This window comes from Lissotriton helveticus, chromosome 5_1 (assembly GCF_964261635.1).
Source record: "Lissotriton helveticus chromosome 5_1, aLisHel1.1, whole genome shotgun sequence".
In the NCBI taxonomy this organism is placed as follows: domain Eukaryota; kingdom Metazoa; phylum Chordata; class Amphibia; order Caudata; family Salamandridae; genus Lissotriton; species Lissotriton helveticus.
The window spans coordinates 308,454,409-308,477,883 of NC_136065.1; the positions used below are offsets into that span (position 1 = coordinate 308,454,409).

At 45.2% G+C, this 23,475-nt stretch overlaps 1 protein-coding gene across 18 annotated transcripts in view; it reads left to right on the forward strand.

The window, feature by feature from the left end:
- The window catches only part of RERE (arginine-glutamic acid dipeptide repeats), a 1,170,479-nt gene that overhangs the window by 596,473 nt on the left and 550,531 nt on the right, over positions 1–23,475 (forward strand). The window lies entirely within an intron of this gene.

Below are 23,475 nucleotides of genomic sequence, written 5' to 3' on the forward strand. Positions count from 1 at the left end.
GCAGCAATCTTGTGGCTCTCCTTTGAAGGTAGAGGCCGAGACAGACTCCTCACAGTTAGTGATGGGGATTCTAGAACCTACCTGGTCCTGAAGAGTGCTCTGATTGATGGGTTAGGCTTAACCACTGAACAGTACAGGTTAATGTTCAGAGACACCCAGAAGACACAGACTCAGGACTGGTCTGAATTTGTTGAATGTGCCACTAAGGCTCTGGAGGGCTGGTTGCTGGGAAGTAAGGTTACAGACTATGAAGGATTGTACAATTTGCTTATGAGAGAACAGATTTTAAATAACTGTCAGAACCAGCAGTTGCATCAACATTTGGTTGACTCAGATCTAACCTCTCCCCAAGAATTGGGAAAGAGGGCAGACAAATGGGTTAGAACCAGAGTTAAGCAAAAGAACCAGAACCAGGGTGGTGACCAAAAGAAAACAGACCAGAAGGGTGGGGAGCAGAAAGCTAAAGACCAGAAGTCTTCAACAGGGCCCCAAACTAATACTGAGGGTGGGTCCCAAACTTCCAAGAAGAAGAAGAAAGAAGGTCAAAGAAAACCCTGGTGTAGCTTTTGCAAAAACACCACTCACTGGACAAGTGATTGTAAAAAGGGTGGAGCCCCCAACACTGCAGCCCCTAAGGCACCTGCACCCACTAGTACAGTTGGCAGTGTTGGTCCACAGACTAAGGGGGTAGTGGGTATCACCTTGGGAACTGATGGAGATTCTGACCTAGTCAGAGTCCCTACACAGGCTGTTCTGATTTGTGATGGGGAGATTGATTTTTCCCCTACTGTCAGTCCGAATAATTTGGGCAAGTACAGAGAGACACCTTTAATTAATGAAAAAGTGGCTCAAGCATACAGGGACACATGTGCCAGTGTCACTATGGTGACGCCTAGCTTTGTGGACCCTGGACAGTACATACCAGGTGATAATTACCTGGTGACCAATGCCAGCAATGTCACTACTACACATAGTGTGGCAATTGTTAACTTTTCCTGGGGAGGGGTAACTGGCCTAAAAAGAGTTGTGGTTAGTGCTGATCTCCCAGTAGAATGTTTGTTGGGCAATGACCTGGAGAGCTCTCTATGGTCAGAAGTTGAGTACAGGACTCATGCAGAGATGTTAGGGATATCATCACATGTCCTTGCTGTGACCAGGTCACAGGCCAAAAAGTGCCTCTCTGAACCTCAGGTCTTAGATCCTGGAACAATGGACCAAGTACCTCTCAAGACAAGGAACAGGAGGGCAAAGGCTGTGCCTTCCCAAATGCCTACAAGTGAGGATCAGCCTTCACAGGAAGATGATTCTGAGACCCCTGAAGGAACTGTCCCTATAGAGCTTGAACCTGATCAGGTTGAGTTTCTGGGGACAGGGGGGCCTTCTAGGGCAGACTTGGGGCAGGCTCAGTTATCCTGTCCTTCTCTTGAACCCCACAGACAGCAGGCTGCTGCTGAGGCTGCTGGGAATGCTCAAGGTACCCATAAGGTTTATTGGGATGATGGGCTCCTTCTTACCTTGGCACACAATATTCCCTTAGCAGGACACCTAGGCCAGAACAAAACATGGGACAGACTTGTCTGTCACTTTCACTGGCCTCACATGTCAGAAGATACAAAGGAGTTTTGTCGCTCTTGTGTAACCTGCCAAGCAAGTGGCAAAGCAGGTCGTACCACAAAGGCCCCCCTAATACCATTACCTGTGGTGGGGGTGCCCTTTGAAAGGGTAGGGATTGGCATTGTTGGACCAATGGATCCCCCTACAGCATCTGGGCACAGATTCATACTGGTGGTGGTGGACCATCCCACCAGGTACCCAGAGGCAATTCCACTTAGGACCACAACAGCTCCTGTTGTGGCCAGGGCCTTACTTGGAGTTTTCTCCAGAGTGGGGTTTCCTAAGGAGGTAGTATCTGATAGAGGTGCAAACTTCATGTCAGGATACTTGACAGCTATGTGGAAGGAATGTGGTGTTAACTATAAGTTCACCACTACCTATCATCCACAATGCAATGGGCTTGTTGAGAGATTCAACAAGACCCTAAAGGGCATGATCAAATGATTACCTGAGAAGCTCAGGCGAAGATGGGATATCCTTCTGCCCTGCCTTCTGTTTGCTTACAGAGAGGTCCCACAAAAATGTGTTGGCTTCAGCCCCTTTGAATTGTTGTTTGGACATCCTGTAAGAGGACCCCTATGTCTGGTGAGGGAAGGATGGGAGTTACCTCTCAAAAAGCCCAAACAAGACATAGTGGACTATGTACTTGGTCTCCGCTCCAGGATGGCTGAGTATATGGAGAAGGCATCCAAAAACCTTGAGGCTAGCCAGGCCTTACACAAAGCCTGGCATGACCAAAAGGCTGTCCTGACTGAGTACCAGCCTGGACAGAAGGTATGGGTGTTGGAGCCAGTGGCCCCAGCAGCACTCCAAGACAGATGGTCTGGACCCCATACAATCATTGAGAAAAAGGGAGAGGTTACCTACTTGGTGGACCTTGGAACTCCCAGGAGCCCCCACAGGGTGCTCCATGTTAACAGGCTGAAAGCATATGTTGACAGGAGAGACATGGGCTTGCTCATGGCTACAGATGAGGGGCAGGAGGAAGAGAGTGACCCTCTCCCAGACCTGCTGACTAAGAATCCTGAGGATGGCTCAGTTGATGGTGTGGCCTTAGATGGCAGCCTCACTGAACATCAGCAACATGACTGTAGACAGGTTTTGCAGTCATATCGACATATGTTCTCCCTGACACCCAGTCAGACTAACTGGTGTACCCATGTGGTGGACACTGGTGATAGTCTTCCTGTAAAGAACAAAATTTATAGGCAGCCTGACCATGTCAGAGACTGTATCAAGGCTGAGGTGCAAAAGATGCTGGAGTTAGGTGTCATTGAGCCTTCAGAGAGCCCCTGGGCTAGCCCAGTGGTTCTGGTCCCCAAACCTCACACCAAAGATGGAAAGAGAGATGAGGTTCTGTGTGGACTACAGAGGACTCAATGCTGTCACCAGGACAGATGCACACCCAATTCCAAGGGCAGATGAGCTCATAGACAAATTGGCTTCTGCCAAGTATTTGAGCACATTTGACTTGGCAGCTGGCTACTGGCAAATCAGGTTAGCTGAGGAGTCTAAGGCCAAGACAGCATTTTCTACCCCCAGTGGGCATTACCAGTTTGTGGTGATGCCCTTTGGTTTGAAAAATGCACCTGCCACCTTCCAAAGGTTGGTGAATCAAGTCCTTACTGGGTTGGATGACTTTTGTGCAGCATATCTGGACGATATTGCTGTCTTTAGCTCCACCTGGGAGGATCACCTGGTCCACCTGAAGGAAGTGCTAGAGGCTCTGCAAAAGGCAGGCCTCACTATCAAGGCAACCAAATGCCAGATAGCGGCAGAGTAAGGTTGTGTACTTGGGCCACCTTGTGGGTGGAGGCCAAGTTCAACCACTGGAGAGTAAGGTTCAGACCATAAAGGACTGGACTCCTCCAACTACCCAGACTCAGGTCAGAGCTTTCTTGGGCCTGACTGGGTACTACAGGAAGTTTGTTAAGAACTATGGGTCCATTGTGACTCCTCTTAATGATCTGACTTCCAAGAAGATGCCCAAAAAGGTTCAGTGGACAGAATACTGTCAAAAGGCATTTGATGACCTGAAGAAGGCCATGTGCTCTTCACCTATCCTGAAGAGTCCTGACTACTCAAGAGAGTTTATTGTCCAAACAGATGTTTCTGAGTTGGGAGTGGGAGCTGTGCTTTCACAACTTAATGTAGATGGTCAAGACCAGCCCATTGCTTTCATTAGCAGAAGGCTGACCCCCAGAGAGAAACGTTGGTCAGCCATTGAGAGGGAGGCCTTTGCTGTGGTGTGGGCCCTGAAGAAGTTGAGACCATACTTGTTTGGCACTCACTTCAAGATTCAGACCGACCATAAGCCCCTCTTATGGCTTAATCAGATGAAGGGTGAAAACCCCACACTGCTCAGGTGGTCCATTTCCCTACAGGGGATGGACTTTACAGTGGAGCACCGCCCAGGGACTGACCATGGTAATGCAGATGGTCTCTCCAGGTACTTCCACTTAGAACATGAAGACACAACTGGTCAAGGTTAGTCTAATGTCCCTGCGTTTTGGGGGGGGGTTGTGTAGGAGAGTAGGGTCTGCTATCCTATGGTCACCCCAAATTTTTGCTTTTTGCTTCACTGGTTTATGACTTAATGTGGCTGTGGGCCTGCTAATCAGAACCACAGCCTGCTGTTCTCTCTCTAAATTGTTACCCATGTACTTTAGGTGCATAACGAAATTGGAACTGGTTCACCTTATTGGCCCCTGTAACAGTGTACCCAGGTACCCAGGGCATAGGTGCTTCCAAGGCCTACCAGGGGCTGCAGCATGTATTGTGCCACCCCTGGCCTGGCCTCCATATTTGACACAACTGGCTGATCACTCAGCTGGGGTAAGTCGGTGTAACCACCCCTTACTTAGGTGTAGTATGCCTATACCTAACCTAAAATGGACACATATGTTCCTATCAGTCACTCCTATGGAAGGCCTCATCAATCCTGGAGGCAGAGTGCTTGGAAATATGTGAGATGGTACTCTGGCATGAGCTGAGCCTGTCTGCAGCTTTCGGAACCATGTCCTTTAGCTGTTTCATGATATTGCCATACCATATACTCTTAAGTGCATTATGAACCTCGCGGTTAAATGCTATCTTGGGTTTGGCTTTATCAAAACATGTCGAGTAAGGTGTCATACGAGTTGGAATACTACCCCCTCGCCAGTTCTGGCGACGGGGGTAGCATTCCACCCTTCTAGAGGGGCACGACATGTACCTAGCCTGAACCCCGGTTAAAGTTAAACAGAGCCTCAGCATCACAAATGGATGCTGCCACCACAGACACAAGTCTGACCTCCTGCTGCTGGGAGTCCTTCCAGCGAGGGCAGCTTGGACAAAGGGTTTCCTGCCTGGGGAGGTGCTAGCACCACTCCAGACAGGATTTTGTGTATTGGGTAGGACAGGGCTGAATAGAATCAGACATGCCTGGGGCACACAAGGTGTCCCTGTGCATAGGCCAGTTCAAACTGGTGCTGGGGCTTTCCAGCCCCAGTCCTGGCGCGAAACTGGACAAAGGAAAGGGGGTGTAACCACCCCCCTTCCTGGTTCCACCCAGAGGAGGGACCTAGTAGGTGATCCGGCCCCCCAGATTCGAATAAGAGTGGGAGCTGTGTCCTGAGACTTCAGATCATCCTGAATCAACTTGAAATACAGAAGAAGACTGGACTTCGACATTCTGCTGCACAGAAGACGGAAGAGAATCTCCCTTGTGGCCAAGGAGTGACCACCCTGTGAACACAGGCACCAACCAGCAACTCGACGTCTGCTTTGCCGCCGCCTCCCGCCGGAGCCCGAGCCCAGAGCCTGACAAGACCCAGACTCCCAGACTTCTCACCGCTCGATCCACAGTCCCTGCAAAGAAGGGACCCGTGGAGGCACCGAGAGACGTGGGACCGGACCTCTTGGAAGACCCCCGAAACGCTGATTGCGCAGCATCAGAGGCACCCTCGACGCTGTGCTTTGGGGTTTGAGAAGCCCCAACCTCGAGCAGCCCTTGCACCGAAGATCAGCCCCCCAGCATCTCCACGATCTGCGTGGGGCCCTTTTGCACTGTGCCACTCGACGCGCCATCCCGGCCACTTGCCACGTGGCTAGCGGCCATCTTGGCGACGAAACCTTCAACTTACACTGCGGGTCTGGTTGCTCCAGACTTGCCTTCGCTCCTGTAAAAAGGAGCACCTGCTCTGACCTTGCTGGTCCGAGTAACAAGCCTTTTTCGATTCCTGCGTGGCTTGCATTAGCCAAGGCCTGTTTGCTCCAATCAAGTTGCCGACACCGCCAACAGCGAGAAGCCTGCGTGGGACAGCTCGTGACCGACTCCTGGACGTCTTCGACCCCTCGTGTCCACGTGGCTGCAGAGAGAAGCTACACGACATCACCTGTTTGCACCCGACATCGCCTGGTTCCACTCTGGTTCCACGGTAGTCACTGGCTAGTGACTTTGAACATTGTCCCCTCTGCTTTCAGGTCTTCACCTCTTCAGATCCACCCTTGGATCCACCGGAACTCTTCACATCGAGTCGCCTGCAGCATCTTCAGCTCCAAGCACATCGACCTGCGTGACGAAACCCGACACTACTTCGACCCTATGCACCCGCTTCCTGTGGGTGAGGTAACTCAGCTCCGCCGGTGTTCCCACACTGGTACACACCTCTAGTGTCTGTGTCTAAAGTTTCATCCTTCTAGGTCACTCGGAAGGTTCCTTTTTAACTAACTTTGTAACTTTTACGCACCATTGACATTGCATTGGTAAAGCGTGCACTTTCCGCACTGCACCCGAGTCCCGCGGGCCTTTCCAGACTTCTTCACTGCTAGTCCCGAACAGCTCCAGCGATTCCCCAGGCCCTAGGCCTCTTCACTTTCCCCATAGTGGTTCTTATACCACTATTTTAGTATATGGTTTAGGTGGCCCCTAGGGCTCATCCATAATTGTGCAACTTTTGTGTATTTAAACTGTGTTTTGTTTTAACGCATTTGCTTCTGTGCTCATAAAGAGTATCAGGGTTATTTGTAGAAATAAATCTATATATATTTTCAATATATATCTGTGTGGTGTCCTTCCATTTGGTATTCAAGGGATTGTGTATGGTAAAACAGCTTGCTTCACATGCCTTTACAGAGTTTAGCCTAAGACTGCTTAGTCCATGCTACCCCTAGGATAGCTTGTCTATAAGGTTGACTTTACAACCTGCACCATAAGGGTTGCTTGGCATGGTACAAGGTGATCACTAGAACTAGTGAGCATCATATACCAGGCCAACTTCTCACAGCCGGCATTAGTTAGACCGATTGGTGAAGACCAATACGGGGGAGGTAGTGAAGAGGAAGTTGCGTTAAGGACTCCCAACTTACAGAAAGAGGAACCAACTGTATATATATCCTTGACAGCCAATGATTGTCAGGAAATGGGGAGAAAAGAGATATTATGAGGGGATTCCCGAGGTCTAGGGGGGAGGAGCTCGCCCTTAGAAATAGGCAACCTATAAGACAACCTGTAAGGAAGGTGAGATGAGGGAAAGGAGAAGAAATTAACAAGAAGCCCAAAAGAGGGAAGTGACTTAAAGGTCAAAGGAGAATAAGGTAAAGCCCCTAGCTAAACAAGAAGGATACTGGAATCTGCTAGAAAGACCAAAGAATAGTAATAGCAATTTGGCACTGACAACGAAAGGGAAGGCGGGAAAAGGTATAGAAGAGAGGATAATTGCACAATTGGGACCTAGAAGTCCTGGCTGTAGTAAAGCCCTTATGGAAAAAGATAAGGGAGTCATCATAACAAAGAGACGGGAAGTTGGATTAATGGAGGGTCCCCATGGCATAAGGCAAGAAGCTACCCTCGAGATATGGGTCTTTATAGAACCTACCGGCCAGGGTAAAGGCGGGAAAAAAGCTAGGAAATTAAACCCTTTAAATCGATCACAACTTTAATTCTCCCTGTCAAAATGTGTAAGCCTCGTCAGCATTGGCACAGAGGACCTTAAAGAAGTAGGGTTTGTTACAAGTAGTAAAGGGGGTGAAGTGACCAACGTCCTTTTTTATTCTTTCTTGGTGAAAGCCGCGGTGGAAAAGGCTAAAAATGAGCTGCAAAAGGAGGGAATTAGATTTGTAAGAAGGGACGAAATCCAGGGCCAGCACTTCCTTACGAACCATGCTGGACTAGGGTTACGGCAAATAAAGTTAATCAACTCAAGTTGGAATAAGGAGGTTCTTGCGATAACCATAACTGATAACGAATCTGCAAGATACGAAACAGATATATTTGCTGGAAACAGGTTTAACGTCCTAGCATCCCCAGAACCTAGGGAGTACGAAGAGGAGGGATTTCTGAGTGAAATCGACTAGGAGCATGGGTTGTCACACAGCCTATCAATCATATAAATATATAAATGGCTACAAGAAAATATCGATTAAAGATAATTTTGATAAATGTATTAAGAGTAACAATATTGTGTGCCTGCAGGAGACTTGGCTGTGTGACAATACCCTAGCAACCCTAGTTACAGAAGGATTCACCCAACACTCTAAAGCAGCAAAGAAAACCCCCTGGGTAATGAATAGTGAATCACAACTATCTCTAACTGTTCTTTGCACTCCCCTTCCCTTTTTCTTATATGGGCACACTGATTTGTGAAATATATGGAATGCTTTTCTCTTTGATACATATCGTATAACCATAAAATGGCAATACAAGTGTGGTGGAAATAAAAACACTACACTTCCTTGATTTGTTGATTCGAGTTGTTTTGAAAACTTGTATACTTGAAACTGATTTCCTCTCTTCAGTCTGGGATCCCCTTGTTCTCAACGATCACTCACCCAGGTCCCTTTGGCTTTATGGGTACAACCCAGTTGTTTGTAACATCATTGGTTAGAGCGGCAGACCCTGATGCAGAGGTCTAGCCCGGGACCAGGGTTCAATTCCTGCCTCGGCGGGTCTTGGGCTCAACTTCCTCGGACCTGATAATTCTCGCCTCGGTGCCTATTTTAATCATGGGTCCCACTCTGCAACTCTGGGCAACAGCTTGCTTAATCTCCACAACGGCCCTAACAACGCTAGGATGCCTGGCTTCACCTTGGGAGTGCCCAGGAGTGGGCACTTCACAGGGAAAGGCCAGGAAGGGTTCCTCAGCGGTATTCGTACAAGCGCCGAGATGCCTCATGGGTGATTTGTGCGCTATACAAGTACCACTACATTTACATTTACAAAGCAAACCCAGCAGGCTATCCCTGTGGAAGAAATCCAATCTAGAAATGGAAATATCTGGTTTGAATCCACCATAAGTAAATTGTTGGATACCTTAAAGATCATATTTAAATCAAGGAAGTCAGGGCCTGGAAGGGAAGCCATAGAGTCAATAAAAATATGCATGCCTGGTTCGACGATGAATGCTGGGTAGCTAAGGCACAGATCAGGCAGAAGGAGAGAAGACTAATGGTTAGGTTTAATGTGGAATTATCTCAGTCCCTAAAGTTACTAAGGTTAAGATATAAAACATTGATTAGGAACAAAAAAGAACTTGTAAAGATAACTGCCAGACAAATATGTTGGAGGTAATTGAAACCAGAGATCTAAAAGGATTTTGGAAATTAGTCCAAGAAAGTGCTGGTAGAAAATGAGGGTCCCTAGACTGTATGGTCCCTGAAGATGACTGGGTGAGTTACCTGGGAGAAATATATGGGAAATGGCCAAAACAAGAAGAGGCTAGGATGCCAGTTTGGTCACGGGTGAGGGTTGACATAAAAGAATGTTTTACTACTAGTTGTATAAAGAAAATTATAGCAAGTTTGAACCTTACTTGTGCCGCAGGCCCAGATAATCTTCCAGCAGTGATAATAAAAACTAGACCAGAATGGTGGGCAGAGTTTTTCGCAAAGATGTTCCAAGTGATCTTGGAAACCGGATTTGTACCAAAAAGTTGGAGGGATGCAATTATAAGACCAATTCATAAGAAGGCAGATCTAAAACTAATGAAGAACTATAGGTTAATAAATCTCCTAGATATAGGGGAAAAAGTCTTTGCAAAAGCCATTTTGGGATTACTTAAAGACTGGGCGGAGGAAAATCAGATTATACCCCCAAGACAGGGGGGTTTAAAGCTGGCCATTCCACAATTGACCATTGCTTTGCTCTCTGGCCCATAGCGCGGAAGTCGATTGAACAGTGGGGAAGTGTATTCTGTTGTTTTGTGACTTCCGCGCAGCCTTCGATCTGGTGGATCGGGAGCTGGTGTGGGAGGCCCTAATTAGATATGGTATCCCAAAAGATTTGCTAAGTCTGATTCAAATGCTCCATACAAAGAACTGGGTAAAGATAATTTTAGATATAGATGGAAGTTTATCTGGGAAGATGAGATTGGAAATAGGTTGCGGCAGGGATGCGTATTGGCCCCCCTGCTGTTTTCTCTGTTCTTAGCAGATTTGCCGTTGGTCTTGGGGAAAGTCAACGGGGCAAGCTCGAAACAAGATGGTAAGCATATTGCATGTTTGCTCTATGCGGACGATCTGGTGATCATGGATCAGACCGAAATTGGCCTGCAACGGAAACTAAATATATTTAATAATTACTGCTCCCAGAAAAAACTTGTGGTTAATATGGACAAGACTAAATCCTTGAGCTTTGGCCGGAGGAAAGCTGGGTTCACATGGTGGTTGGGGTCAGAGAAAGTAGAAACGGTCACAGAATATAGGTATTTGGGATTATGGCTGGAAAGCAGTTTGAAATGGCATATCCACCTAGATGCGTTAAAACTAAGAACATCAGAATCGATTAGTGGACTGAAATTGCTTAATAAAGCCTATGGCGCGATGTCAGATAGACCAGTGCTTAAAGCTTATTCAGCCATGGTACCCCCTCAATTTCTGAATGGCGCTGAACTGTTATACTTGAGCGGCAAAGAGGGTTGGGATGTCGAGGAAGGCAGAAATTAAAAAAACCTATTCACACTCCCTTTGTCGGCAATGGTCCAGGCCGTAAGACTTGAATTAGGACTGACCTCATGGGGCATATTAGCCGGCATGGCCCTACTTCGTTTCTGCAACGCCTAGGAGTAGGTGAGCACACCAAAATATCACAATGGTGTAAAAACGAAATTCAGAACAGCGAATTAAAATGGGCAAGAGAGACTAGAGCCATTATGAAGAAGCTGTGTTGTATGATGAAGGTTAAATTGTGCCCCATTACTTACATGATTTAGTATTGATAAGAAGGTACTTAGGACATTGGGGAAAGAAATATCGAAGGAACAGGACCAAGACTGCTTGCAAATAAAATCTGTGAACTTTATGACTGCTGCATGGAAAAATGAACAATGCTTTCCCTACGTTGATAGGTTACCCGATTGTCATTTACGAAGAGAGGTTTTAAGGGTAAGAATTTGGGTGAACACTTGTTATGTAAATAATGTGGTAAAAAGCGCAATGATTGATAAGACTGGAAGATGTTTTTGCACTTTGGGCACCTTATGTGATTTGTTACATATTTTAATAGATGGCCAGAAGTTTCTTGATATTCGAATTATGTTTTTAAGACCGATATTTAAGAAATATGAGATTAAAACTAGGGCCCAGGCTGTAATTTTGGTCACTGAAATGAGCCATTTAAAAATTGCCGTTGCTATTGGGAAATCTATGCAAGGAGTGAAGGCACTTCTTCTTATCCTTTTTAAATGAGTTTTAGTAAAATAATTTACCCTGATTTAGCTAATGGAGGGTTTCATAATTTGTATGAGTTTTAAGATGTGTTAAAGCGTATTTATGGATGTGTACTTTTAGATGTATTTTAACAAATATATGTAATGTATAAGGACCAATGGTCCAAATAAACATGAATTAAAACTGAAACTCGCAGGCAAAATGAATCACTTTTACGATTGTATTGAGGTAACATCGCCATGCAAATATGCCTCTAACCTGGATTACCAGCCATTTTGGATTGGTGATACCTCAATATAATGGCATGAGATCTCTCTTGTGACGCTTTGTGAACTCGTGGGATGCTTTTATTGAGGTAACATTGCCCCACGGACACATTTCTGACTGATTGATGGCCATTTTGGATTGGTTGTACCTTAACATTTACTTGTCAGCGCATCGACGAATGTGACACTATCTACTCAACCATTTTTAATTGGGTTTCACCCTCAATACCCTAATTGGCTATAGTGGTGGCCATCTTGTGAAATTAGTTAAGTAAACAGAGGTTTATTCTGAAATTTTTATTTTTAAACGTTTCCCTCCCAAAACTTTTACATAGCCACCTCCTCAACGATTATTGACTTCTCCCTGAGAAGTGGCATGAGTCGAAATAATACTTTCTAAATTATATGAATACAATTGAAGCTGAAAAACTAACACAAGCGATAAAGATTTTATTGTATTCCTTTGGTCCTCAAGGTCTCAGTGTGCAACAGAATAGGCAAGAAACCTAGACCACCTACAGAAACTGATGTTGTAAAAAATGCAATTGCAGATTTGGACGACTACTATTTGCCTTCTGTTTGCATTGCCATAGGCCAGTTTAACTAGGCAACAAGGCAAGTCAGAAACCATCGATGAATAGGTCTCCTCACTAAAAACAATTGTCAATAACTTGTACATTTGGTCAACTGCATGATGAATTTATTAGCGAACATATCATAATGCATGTGAATGAGTATGTTCAAGAAAGACAATAGGCAAACAGGGACTCTATGAGCAGAAGTTAAGATTGAAAGGAAGGCAGAGGTATCTAATAGGTGTGCAAGAGTAGCTTTGAAGAGTAATAAAACATCTTCTAAAGAAGTAGTGCCTAAAGTTATGTTATGAGGATTTGTAGAGCGCGCTTATCACACAAAGGGTGTCCAGGTGCTGGAGTAGGTTCATAGACCGATCCAGCTCCTAGTCGACTGCCAGGTCTTCAGTTTCTTGGGAATTCAGGAAGGGATGGAGAAGTCCTGATGTAGTATGGAAAGTTGTTCCAGGATTTGGCGGTGATGTAGGAGAAGGAACCTCTTCCTGAGTTGCTTCTGCGCATGTGTGGTATGTGTGCGAGTGAGGCTGAGCGCAGTTGGTTGGTGGAGGTTGAGGCGGTGGTTGATGTAGGCAGGGCCAATGTTATGCAGAGCTTTGTATGCGTGAGTGAGCAGTTCGAATTGGCAACACTTCTGGATTGGTAGCCAGGGTAGCTCCCTGAGGTGGGGCGTGATGTGTGTTGCGGTAGATGTTGCGAATGAGTCTGGCAGCAGCATTCTGAGTGTTCAGGAATTTGTGGAAGAGTTTTATTTGTGATGCCAGTGTAGAGTGCGTTACCTTAGTCCTGGAGTCTGCTGGGTATGAGGGCCTGGGTGATCATGCGTCTTAGGTCGATGAGGAGCCAGTGGAATATTTTTTGGAGCATACGTAGGATGAAGAAGTAGGAGAAGGTGACAGAGTTCCCTTGTTTGGCCATTGTGAGTTTGTCAATGATGATGATGATACCAAGGTTTTTGGTGTGGTCGGTGGGGGAGGGCATGGGTCCCAGGTCTGTTGGCCAACAGGAGGAGTCCCATGGAGAGCTCTTATTGCCGAAGATTAGGACTTCAGTTTTTCTCTGTGCTGAGCTTTAGGCTTTTCTGTTTCATCCAGTTAGCTAATTGCGGGCAGGTGTTGAAGTTAGTCCTGGTGGTGTGGTGTTTGTCTGTGAAGGAGAGAATGAGCTGGGTGTCGTCTATGTAATTACAATGCTAATTTCGTGGGATATTATGACGTGGACGAGTGGTGCCACGTAGACTTTGAAGAGAGTAGGGCTCAGTAATGATCCTTGAGGGACTCCACTGATGAGATTCTTGGGTTCGGAAGTCTTGTGCAGGATCGTGATTGGCTGGGTCTGGTCGGAGAGGAAAGAGGCTAGCCAGCTCAGGGCAGTACCATGCATTTGGGAGTTGTGGAATCTTGTGATCAGGGTGCTGTGGGAGACTGTGTTAAATGATGCAGAGAGGTCGAGTAGTATGGGTGCTGCAGTTTCTCCATTGTCCATAATGCTCCAGAGGTCGTCAGTTGCTGCGATGAGAGCAGTTTCTGTGCTATGGTAGTTCCTGTGAAACCGTTGAGATAGCTGGACATTATAAGGTAGTGGTTCTGTGATGTACGAAAGCCAGGTGTTTGTGTGTGTTGGGGGAGGGGGGGACAGGGACATGCTTTCAGTGGCGGCTGCCAGGCTGTGGCAGTCCCTTCCTGAACATATCAGGAGCCCAAGTTTGCACCTGTTTCAGAAGCAAGTTAAAACGTGGATTTTTGCGGATTAGGCTTCAGTCGGGGTGGTATTATAGAGGGCCTTTACTTGCTTTAGGTTGTCACTATCCATGTGGTTCTGTACCATTCTTCGTGATTTGATGCCATTTGGTCTAATGCGCACTAGAAAGCTAGATACACATACAAATGTGGAAGTTGAGACCATCTGGCATTTCTCAGAAGTTGTCATGCAATTTATCAGAGGTGTTGAGCATGTGGCACCAGAAGGCATTTTGCAAGTGTGTGTAGGAAATCAAAACGTGGGGTGCCATAGTTAAAATAGTGAAAGGAAACAGATTCTGATACTGAGTCAAACTCCTTAGATGATGCTTAGGATAAGATTAACAAGGATTGTGTTGGAGGAATAAATCTGGTAGAGGGTAGAACCAGAGTTGTGGTCAATCTCGTGCCACGTTACAGAAGCAAGCCCGTTTGTGAAATAAAACAAGATGGAGTACAAATGTTGATTGTAGCTCACTCTGGTTCTCCATATGTGATTGTTGACAAGAACGTATTCGAGTAGTATTTTTTTAGGAGCACTTGGTACGCAGTTATTAAAGTTGGATGTTTCACCTGAAATTTTCACTGGTGAACATAATCCGATGATTGGGTATAGGGCTGTTAGTTTTGAGTTCAAAAATAGAGTTGTGGGCAAACTGTTTGTTGCAGAGCCTCAGTCTTAAGTTGGATTGACAATAGAGCACTCAATATAATTGTGGACCCAGAAAACCCAGCTCTTGTATTAGTTGTAGGGAATAGTACTGATTCCTCCAGTAAAGATTTATGAGAGAGATTCCCTATGGTATTTTCATGAAATCTTAAAGCTTTAAAGGGTTTCACACACAAGATAATATTGAAAAAGAATGCTAAGCCAAAGGCGCATAAAATGAGAAATGTAACATGGCCTGTGAGAGGAAGTGGTATAAGAAATTCAAAAGTTATTGGAAGCTTGTGTAATAGAACCCGTGGGTGTGTCAGAGTGGATTGCCCCATTAGTCGTGGCCTGCCGGGCTAATGGGAAAATAGGATTGTGTGGACTTGAAGCTTCTAAATGAGCATTGTTATCAAAAGTTTTTCATGACCTAACATTAAGAAATGTTAGCCACAACTAAAGAGATTAAGTGAGTTTTCATCAATTGATCTGTCTTGTGCACACCATCAGGTATGTTTACATCCTAAAGGTAAAAATCTTATTGCATTTATGACACAAGTGTTGTTTCAGGTATGTACGGATGCCGTTTGGGTTAGCATCTGCTTCCCATGGTGTGCCAAAATGTGATGTACCAACTGTTTAAAACTTCAAAAGTACTATATTTTTTCTAGGATCTTATTTTGTTCACGGAACTAAACCAAGACGTGGATGGGATAAGACCAAAAAAAGATTTGCTTAAAACAATCAAGGATGCACCTATACCGGCTAGTAAAGATGATTTTTTTAAGGAGATCATTGAATTCTACGCCAGCTTTATAAGAAATGTTTCTAATTTTTTTATAGCTTGAGACAAATGATGAAAAACAAAATCAAATTTATTTGTTGTGAATAAATGCAATAAGATATGTACTCTTTGAAATTTTTTTTTTTTTACTCTTTTAATGCATTACATGGATTTAATCCAGAGTGTAAATGTATCACAACCATTGAAGCTAATTGTAAAGATATTGGAGTTGTTTCATCACAAATGTATTAGGAATGACAGGAACTGCCTGTGGCTTTACTTCTGAGGGCACTATCTCCTGTGGAAGAATGTTAATTTGTGATTGAAAAAAACATTGACAGTTTAGGGTTTATAACGTTTCAGGAATTTTGTATGGAGTTTGGAGGTTTTAATTAGGTGTAATCATAAACCTCTTGGGATGGGTTATTGACTAGGGATGGGTGGCTGATTGCTACCGTAAGAATTGTCCATTTATCTATGAGACTCCTGGATTTTCAATACAGAATTCCGTATGTTCCAGGCGATAAAAATAAAGTTTAGGCTGTGTTAGCAGGGTGCATTTACCCTTGAATGAAGTACCTAAGCATAATTGGGAATAATTAAGTAGTGTGGGCAGACACTGAAGGTTTAGATGACATGAAACAAGAAGAATGGAAATTAGCATGTGAAAAAAATGAAATTCTTAAGCAAGCTGTATGTTATGTTATTGATGGTTAGCCTAAAAAGAGAATGATGAGTAAGGAACTCGGGAGTTTTTGGGAAGTACACTGATGAACTTGATCTTCAAGGTTTGAATTTGGTGAGATGAGTAAGTTGTTCCCCCAGGGATTCTTAGACGGAGAGTTATTGGCATGTGCCATAAGGTATATTTGGGAATTGTGAAAAATAAAAGGAAGGTCAAGGAAAGGTATCGGTGACCCGAAATAGATGTAGAAGTTGAAAGAGTTGTTAAAGAGTTCACAGTTAAAGGTACAGACAAGTTTCAAGTGACTTTAAAACCACTTTTCTGTCCCATTAAATGCCCTAAGATGGCATAGGGAGGTGGTTGGTGAGGACTTTATGGTTCCTATTAGTGATGTGGATGGAGAGAAGTACATTTTGATAGGCATGAACTATATTTTTGAGTGGCTGGTGGTAACCATTGTAGAAAATGCTAGATGTGAAATTTCCTGATTAAGTTTTCCAGAGAGAGGTTTACCTAAGAAAGTGATAACCAATAATGTAGCACAATTTAAATCTCAAGAAGTTGAAACATTTTTGATGCGTAATGGAGTAGAACACAAATGCATGTCTGATAATCATTCTGATGGTAATGAGGAAGAATAAAGGTTTATTAGGGTAAGCAAAGGTGTTTTTCAAAAGGTTAAGAAAAGCAAATGGAAGTGAAATTGAAAAGGATGGTTTAGATGCATCGTACAACGCCTGAACTCACTAGTTTTAGCCCATTTACTATTATGAGAGGAAGGGTTCCCTTCTCCAAAGATACTATGAGTTGAATGAATTAATCTAAACGGGTCAAGTGGTCAGCTGAAATTGTCAGACAAACTATTATACTGGCACAGTGATTGTACAGAAACGTTTCAATGGAAGGCAGGTACCAACATTGTTCAGTTACAAAGAGGTGAGTTTGTTCGGGGTATAAACGTGGTAAGGTTGGAAAATGGAAGTGTGTGTTCGAGGCATGTGGGCTACTGAATTCATAACTTGTGCATAGATCGCCGCCTAGTGTTTGGTCCCGATGATTGCACTTTGTTGTCCTGGAAGAGTCTTGGAAGTATCACTAGATAGGTGACCCCTCCCCTGGACTACAGTGCGCATGGGCAAGGCCTTCGACTTCGACGGTATTGTTCTCGTTCAGTACTTCTTGAATCGACCAACCTTTCCATCTTGATCCGGTCGTCGACGCGGGCCGTTGGGCCTTTTCAACGCCACGTGGGTCTGCTGTCGATGGAAAGGAGCCCGTTCAAAAGGTGCCCACAATGCCACTCCAAATTCCCGCACACTGACAAGCATGCAGTATGCAACAAGTGCTTATCACCAGAGCACAACGAACAAAATTGCCCAGCGTGTGCCCAATTCCGTTAGAAGAAGACCGTCCGGATTCGACAGGCTGCTAGGCAAGAGATGCAGTGGTCGGAACCGGAGAACATCTTTGATGAACGCGACCTCCCAGAAGCGCCGGACTTGGACCTGAGAGCGTCACCGCCGAGAATCGTGAGTACACAGCCCCCAACGCCGCTTATCCCGAAACCAAAGGCTCCGGCCAATGCATCGCCTAAAGGCCTTAGCCGAGATCGAAAAACCCCTTCAGAAGCCCCGCTCTCCGGCTTGGCTCAGAAGACCAAATCAAAGCCTTCCGAGAGCCCAGGACCAAGTAACGTTCCCCCCAAGAAGGTCGTCGAACCCAAAAGGGTTGTCGAACCGTAAGTCGACGACCCAAAAAAGGCCGTTGAGCCAATAGTCGTTGAACCGAAGAAGGCCGTCGAGCCAAAGGTCGTCGAACAAAAGGTCGACCAGCCAAAGGGCGTCGAGCCGAAGAAGGGGGTCGAACCAAAAAAGGTCGACTACCCCAAAAAGGTTATCGAGTCAAAAGCTTTCGAGCCAAAGAAAAGCCTCGAACCCAAACAGGCCATCGATCCGAAAACAGCACCCGATCCTAAAGAGTGCAAATAAACCAAAGCCAGTCGAACCGAAAAAGGCATCCACTCGACCAAAGACACTGACCCTAAAAAAGGCGTCTAGCACAAAAAGAGGATCGACCCGAAAAAGGTCGTCGACCCAAATAGTCGCCGAACCAAAAAAGACTGCCAAACCAATAAAAGACGTTGAACCAAAGAAGGTTACCGACCCCAAACCGACAGTCGAGCCGAAAAAGACTCCAGAACCAAAGGCCCTCGAGCCAAAAGGTCACAAGCAAGTCAGTAAGCCAAAAACATCGGCGCCAAAGCCACGGACAGTGGAAGAGGAACTCTTCCATCCTGATCCAGAATCAGAGGAACAATCAAAACTGTACATAAACCCTGCAACCGGCAAAGTTACCATCTATTACCGGGAAAAGAGACTATTGGACAGGGACACTACTTGCCCTGTACCACCAAAGAAAAAGGACTTCGGTACATCTCCCTCTAGGCCTTTTACTCCTCCTCCTTTCTATCCTAATATGCCTTTTGTGCCCTACTCTCCTACACACTCAGAATACAATGATGAGGATAACATGGGGGAAGATCCTCAGGTTCATTTTAATGACCCAGAGGATCCACAGGCTCAGGATGACACATGGGATGATCAAAATGATCCATATGACACACAACCCATCCCTGACACCTCCGCATACCCTACTAAGCCGTCGCCTACTGACGACACCATTGTGTTTAACCAACAGCTAGATAGGGCAGCAAAATACTACAAGGTCGACATACACACTGACCCAATAGAAGAAGCTTTTCTATTTGACACTTTTCCAACCACCAAGAAAATGTCAGGACACTTCCTATGCTAAAAGGGGTACTAAAACACGCGCCAGACATGTTCAAGGATCCAGCCAGGGCACGGGTGCTCAGTTCCAGGGTTGAGTAAAAATATAAGGCGGCCCCTACAGACCCTACTTGCATTAAATCCCAATTGCCTCTAGACTCACTGTTAGTAGCAAACGCTCGCAAAAGAGCCAACTCGCTAACAACGGGAGACGCTCCACCTCCTGACAAAGAGTCTAAAATATTGGAGGCCTCAGGCAAAAGTGGCCTCACAAGCTGCTAATTCATGGAGGATCGCAAACACACAGGCTCTCCTAGCTCACTACGATAGAGCGCACTATGACCAGCTTGAAAGTTTACTGCAACACCTGCCAGAACCTTTCAAAGCTCAAGCTAGCGACCTCGTACAGGAAGGCAAATTTACAACTAATGCTTCCATTAAATGTGCACTAGACACAGCCGACACAGCAGCCAGGTCAGTTAACACTAGTGTGTTACTACGCAGACATGCGTGGCTACGCATCTCTGGTTTTAAGAACGAGGTGCAATCCCCCATCCTTAACCAACCAGTTAATCAAGACTTCCTGTTTGGTCCTGCAGTAGATACCTTTTTAGACAAAATGAAGACCGATACTGAAACTGCAAAATCTATGGGCGCGCTGCAGTTTCAACAACATAGAGGTTCCTTTTGTCGGTCCTCCTACAGAGGCGCCGCAAGAGGCAACACTTCACAGACTTCCGCTGCATACAAAAGCAACACTCAAAGCTCCTTCAATAAGGGCTCCGACAGGGGAGGTTACAGGGGCAATAATAACAAGGGCAGAGGACGTGGCGGCAATAACACCAGAGCCTCCACTGCCACCAAACAGTGACTTCATCACACTCCCTCCAGACCATTTAACAAAAGTCGGAGGCAGAGTCAAACAGTTCCTACCAGTCTGGAATGCAATTACCACAGACAGACAGGTGGGTGAGAAAAATTATCCAGTATGGTTATTGCCTGGAACTCGCTTCTACTCCACCCAACATACCACCCAGACAACGTCCTATGTCCAAAGAACACATCACCCTGCTACAGCAAGAGGTCAAATCCGTGCTAGACAAGGGAGCCATAGAACCAGTCCCTTTTCAACACCAAGGAACAGGAGTATACTCACTATACTTCCTTATTCCCAAAAAGGACGGGTCCCTCAGACCAATATTAGACCTCAGGCCTCTAAATCAATACATACTCTCAGAGCACTTCCATATGATCACTCTGCAACAAGTACTCCCATTACTCCAGCAAGGCGACTTCCTAGCAAAATTAGACCTCTAGGACGCATATTTTCACATACCTATACATCCAGCTCACAGGAAATACCTCAGGTTCACAATAGAAGGTCAACATTATCAGTTCAAGGTTCTTCCCTTCGGGGTAACCACAGCCCCAAGAGTGTTCACAAAATGTTTAGCGGTAGTAGCTGCACACCTCAGACGGCAACACATGCACGTGTTTCCATACCTGGACGATTGGTTCATAAAGGCAAACTCGTACCAGCAGTGTGCAAGCCATACGTCTCAAACACTCCAGCTGCTACACAGCCTGGGTTTTTCCATGAACTACCCCAAATCACCTCTACAACCCTCCCACATACAACAATATCTGGGGGCTACAATAAATACCTCTCTAGCAAAGGCATATGCAAATCAATCAAGGATAGCCAACATCTAGACTCTCATTCAGAAATTTCAGCCACAACACTCTTTGCCAGCTCGAGTATTCATGCAACTCATAGGCATGATGGCCTCCTGTATATTCATTGTCCCCCATGACCGACTTCAAATGCGTCCACTACAGAAATGCCTGGCACGGCAGTGGAACCAAGCTCAGGGACAATTAAAAGGCCTATTGTTGGTGGACAGTCGCGCTTACAACTCTCTGCAGTGGTGGAACCCACAAAACCTTTCCAAGGGGCGACTGTTCCAGGAGCCGGTTCCACAAGTAGTACTAACAGCGGACGCATCACTGACAGGTTGGGGAGCCCATTTACTACAATACACAGTCCAAGGGCTCTGGACAATCAAACAAAGGAGACTGCATATAAACCAACTAGAGTTGCTAGCAATATTTCTGGCACTAAAAGCATTCCAAAAGTACCTGTGCAACAAGGCTGTGTTGATCCGTACGGACAACATGGCAGCCATGTACTATATTCAGAAACAAGGAGGGACACACTCTCCACATCTGTTGCACTTAGCACAGAACATATGGAAGTGGGCAATTCCCCGAAAACATTTTTCTCCTAGCAGAACACCTGCCAGGAAAAGACAATCAAGTAGCGGATCTGCAAAGCAGACACAGTCAACAGCTACATGAATGGGAGATTCACCCTCAAGTTCTACAACCATTCTTCCAAAAATGGGGGCAGCCAGAGATGGATCTGTTTGCCACAAACGAAAACTCAAAATGCCAGTACTTTGCCGCCAGGTTCCCACATTTGCAGTCACAGGGCAATGCGATATGGATGAACTGATCAGGCAGATTTGCGTACGCTTTTCCACCAGCTCCACTGATTCCGCTAGTGGCACGCAAACTACGTCAGCAGTCACTCACAATGATCCTGGTTGCTCGCACATGGGCGAGACAACCATGGTACACAACGTTCCTGGAACTCTCAGTAGTTCCCCACCAAAGACTGCGCCTCAACGCCCCGTCTTTTAACTCCGAACAATGGAGAAATCAGGCACCCAGATCCAAATCAGATGACCCTAGCGATCTGGCTCCTGAGGTCTTAGAGTTCGGATACCTTAACTTACCTCCTGATTGCATGAACATTATCAAGGAGGCAAGACGGTCAACTACTAGAGCATGCTATGCAGCTAAATGGAAACGATTTGTAATTTACTGCAACAATAACCAAATCAATCCATTAGATGATTCCATCCAAAACATTATCTGTTACCTCTTGCACCTTCAAAGATGCAATCTAGCATACTCTTCTTTAAGACTACATCTTGCTGCTATAGCAGCATATCTCCAGAACAGATACCACCTGTCTCTGTTTAGGGTGCCACAAATCAAAGCTTTTATGGAAGGTCTTAAAAGGATAATCCCTCCAAAGCACCCACCTTCACCAGTCGAACTTAAATATAGTACTTACCAGACTTATGGGACCTCCTTTTGAACCACTCCACTCATGTGAATTACAATTTCTAACATGGAAGGTGGCATTTCTAATTGCCATTACCTCCCTCAGGCGAGTAAGTGAGCTACAGGCACTAACCATCCAAGAACCTTTTATGCAAATACATGCAAATAAGGTAGTACTTCGAACTAACCCTAAGTTCATGCCAAAAGTCATATCCACTTTCCATATCAACCAATCCATAGAATTGCCAGTTTTCTTTCAAAACGCACAGTCAGTGGCTGAAAGAGCCCTACACACATTAGATGTAAGGAGAGCTCTTCTATATTATGTGGACAGGACTAAATCATTTTGGAAAACAAAGCAACTGTTTGTTGCTTTTTCATCACAACATAAAGGTAATCCCATCTCAAAATCAGGAATAGCCAGATGGATAGTTAAATGCATCCAAATATGTTATCTAAAAGCTAAACGCACTCTAACAGTTCCCCCAAAAGCGCACACTACGCGTAAAATGGGGGCATCCATGGCTTTCCTAGGGAATATTCCCCTTGAAGACATATGTAGGGCAGCTACATGGTCTACCATACACACTTTTACTAAACACTATTGTGTAGGCGTGAAATCAAAGCAGCAAGCTGCGGTAGGCCAGGCTGTCATTAAAACTCCTTTTCAGACTGCTGCAGCTGGTACAGATGACCACCGCTAGAGGAGATACTGCTATACAGTCTATGCACAAGATATGAATTCAGCAGCCCACATGCCTCGAACGGAATATGCTACTTACCAGTATGCATCTGTTCTTGGCATGTAGGGCTGCTGACATTCATATCGCACACCCTCCTCCCCGGTGCCTGTTGCAGCTGCAGGATTCTCTTTTGCATGTTCATCTCTTACTTACTGTACTCCATCTTTGCCACAAAGGCGAAAAACAATCTGAGGATGGAGAAGATGCCCATGCGCACTGTAGTCCAGGGGAGGAGTCACCTATCTCGTGATACTTCGAAGACTCTTTCAGGACAACAAAATACAATCATCCGGACCCAACACTAGGCGGCAATGAATGCACAAGATATGAATGTCAGCAGACCTACATGCCAAGAACAGATGCATACTGGTAAGTAGCATATTCCTTTCTAAACCTTTAGAAGTTTGGGAAGTTTCGAAATTCATTTAAATTAAGTGATATTTGGCATATAAGTAGAATTGCAAGACTGCAAAAATGGGAGAAGAGTTGGAAGGGAAGAGCATGTAGATAAAGAGTCCAGTCATTTTTTTCATAGTTATGTGAAGATGTAGAAAATAATACGCATGTTGGGTGTTACGATTGTATTGTGGATGGAAACAGTAATATGGTTGATTCCTACAATGAAGTCACCCACAGAAGCAAATAAGGACTTAATATCAAACGTCCAACTGATTTGGAGGGTTATGAATCCTAATGAATTAGTGTCCATTTAATTTTGTTTAGTTTTGTAAGGTTGTTTCATAGTTGGTGCATTAAAAAAATTATGTATTTTTATTAGAAATGGAAGGGGATGCATAGTGTTGCCCTTTAGGTATTCCATTCTTGATGACAATCAG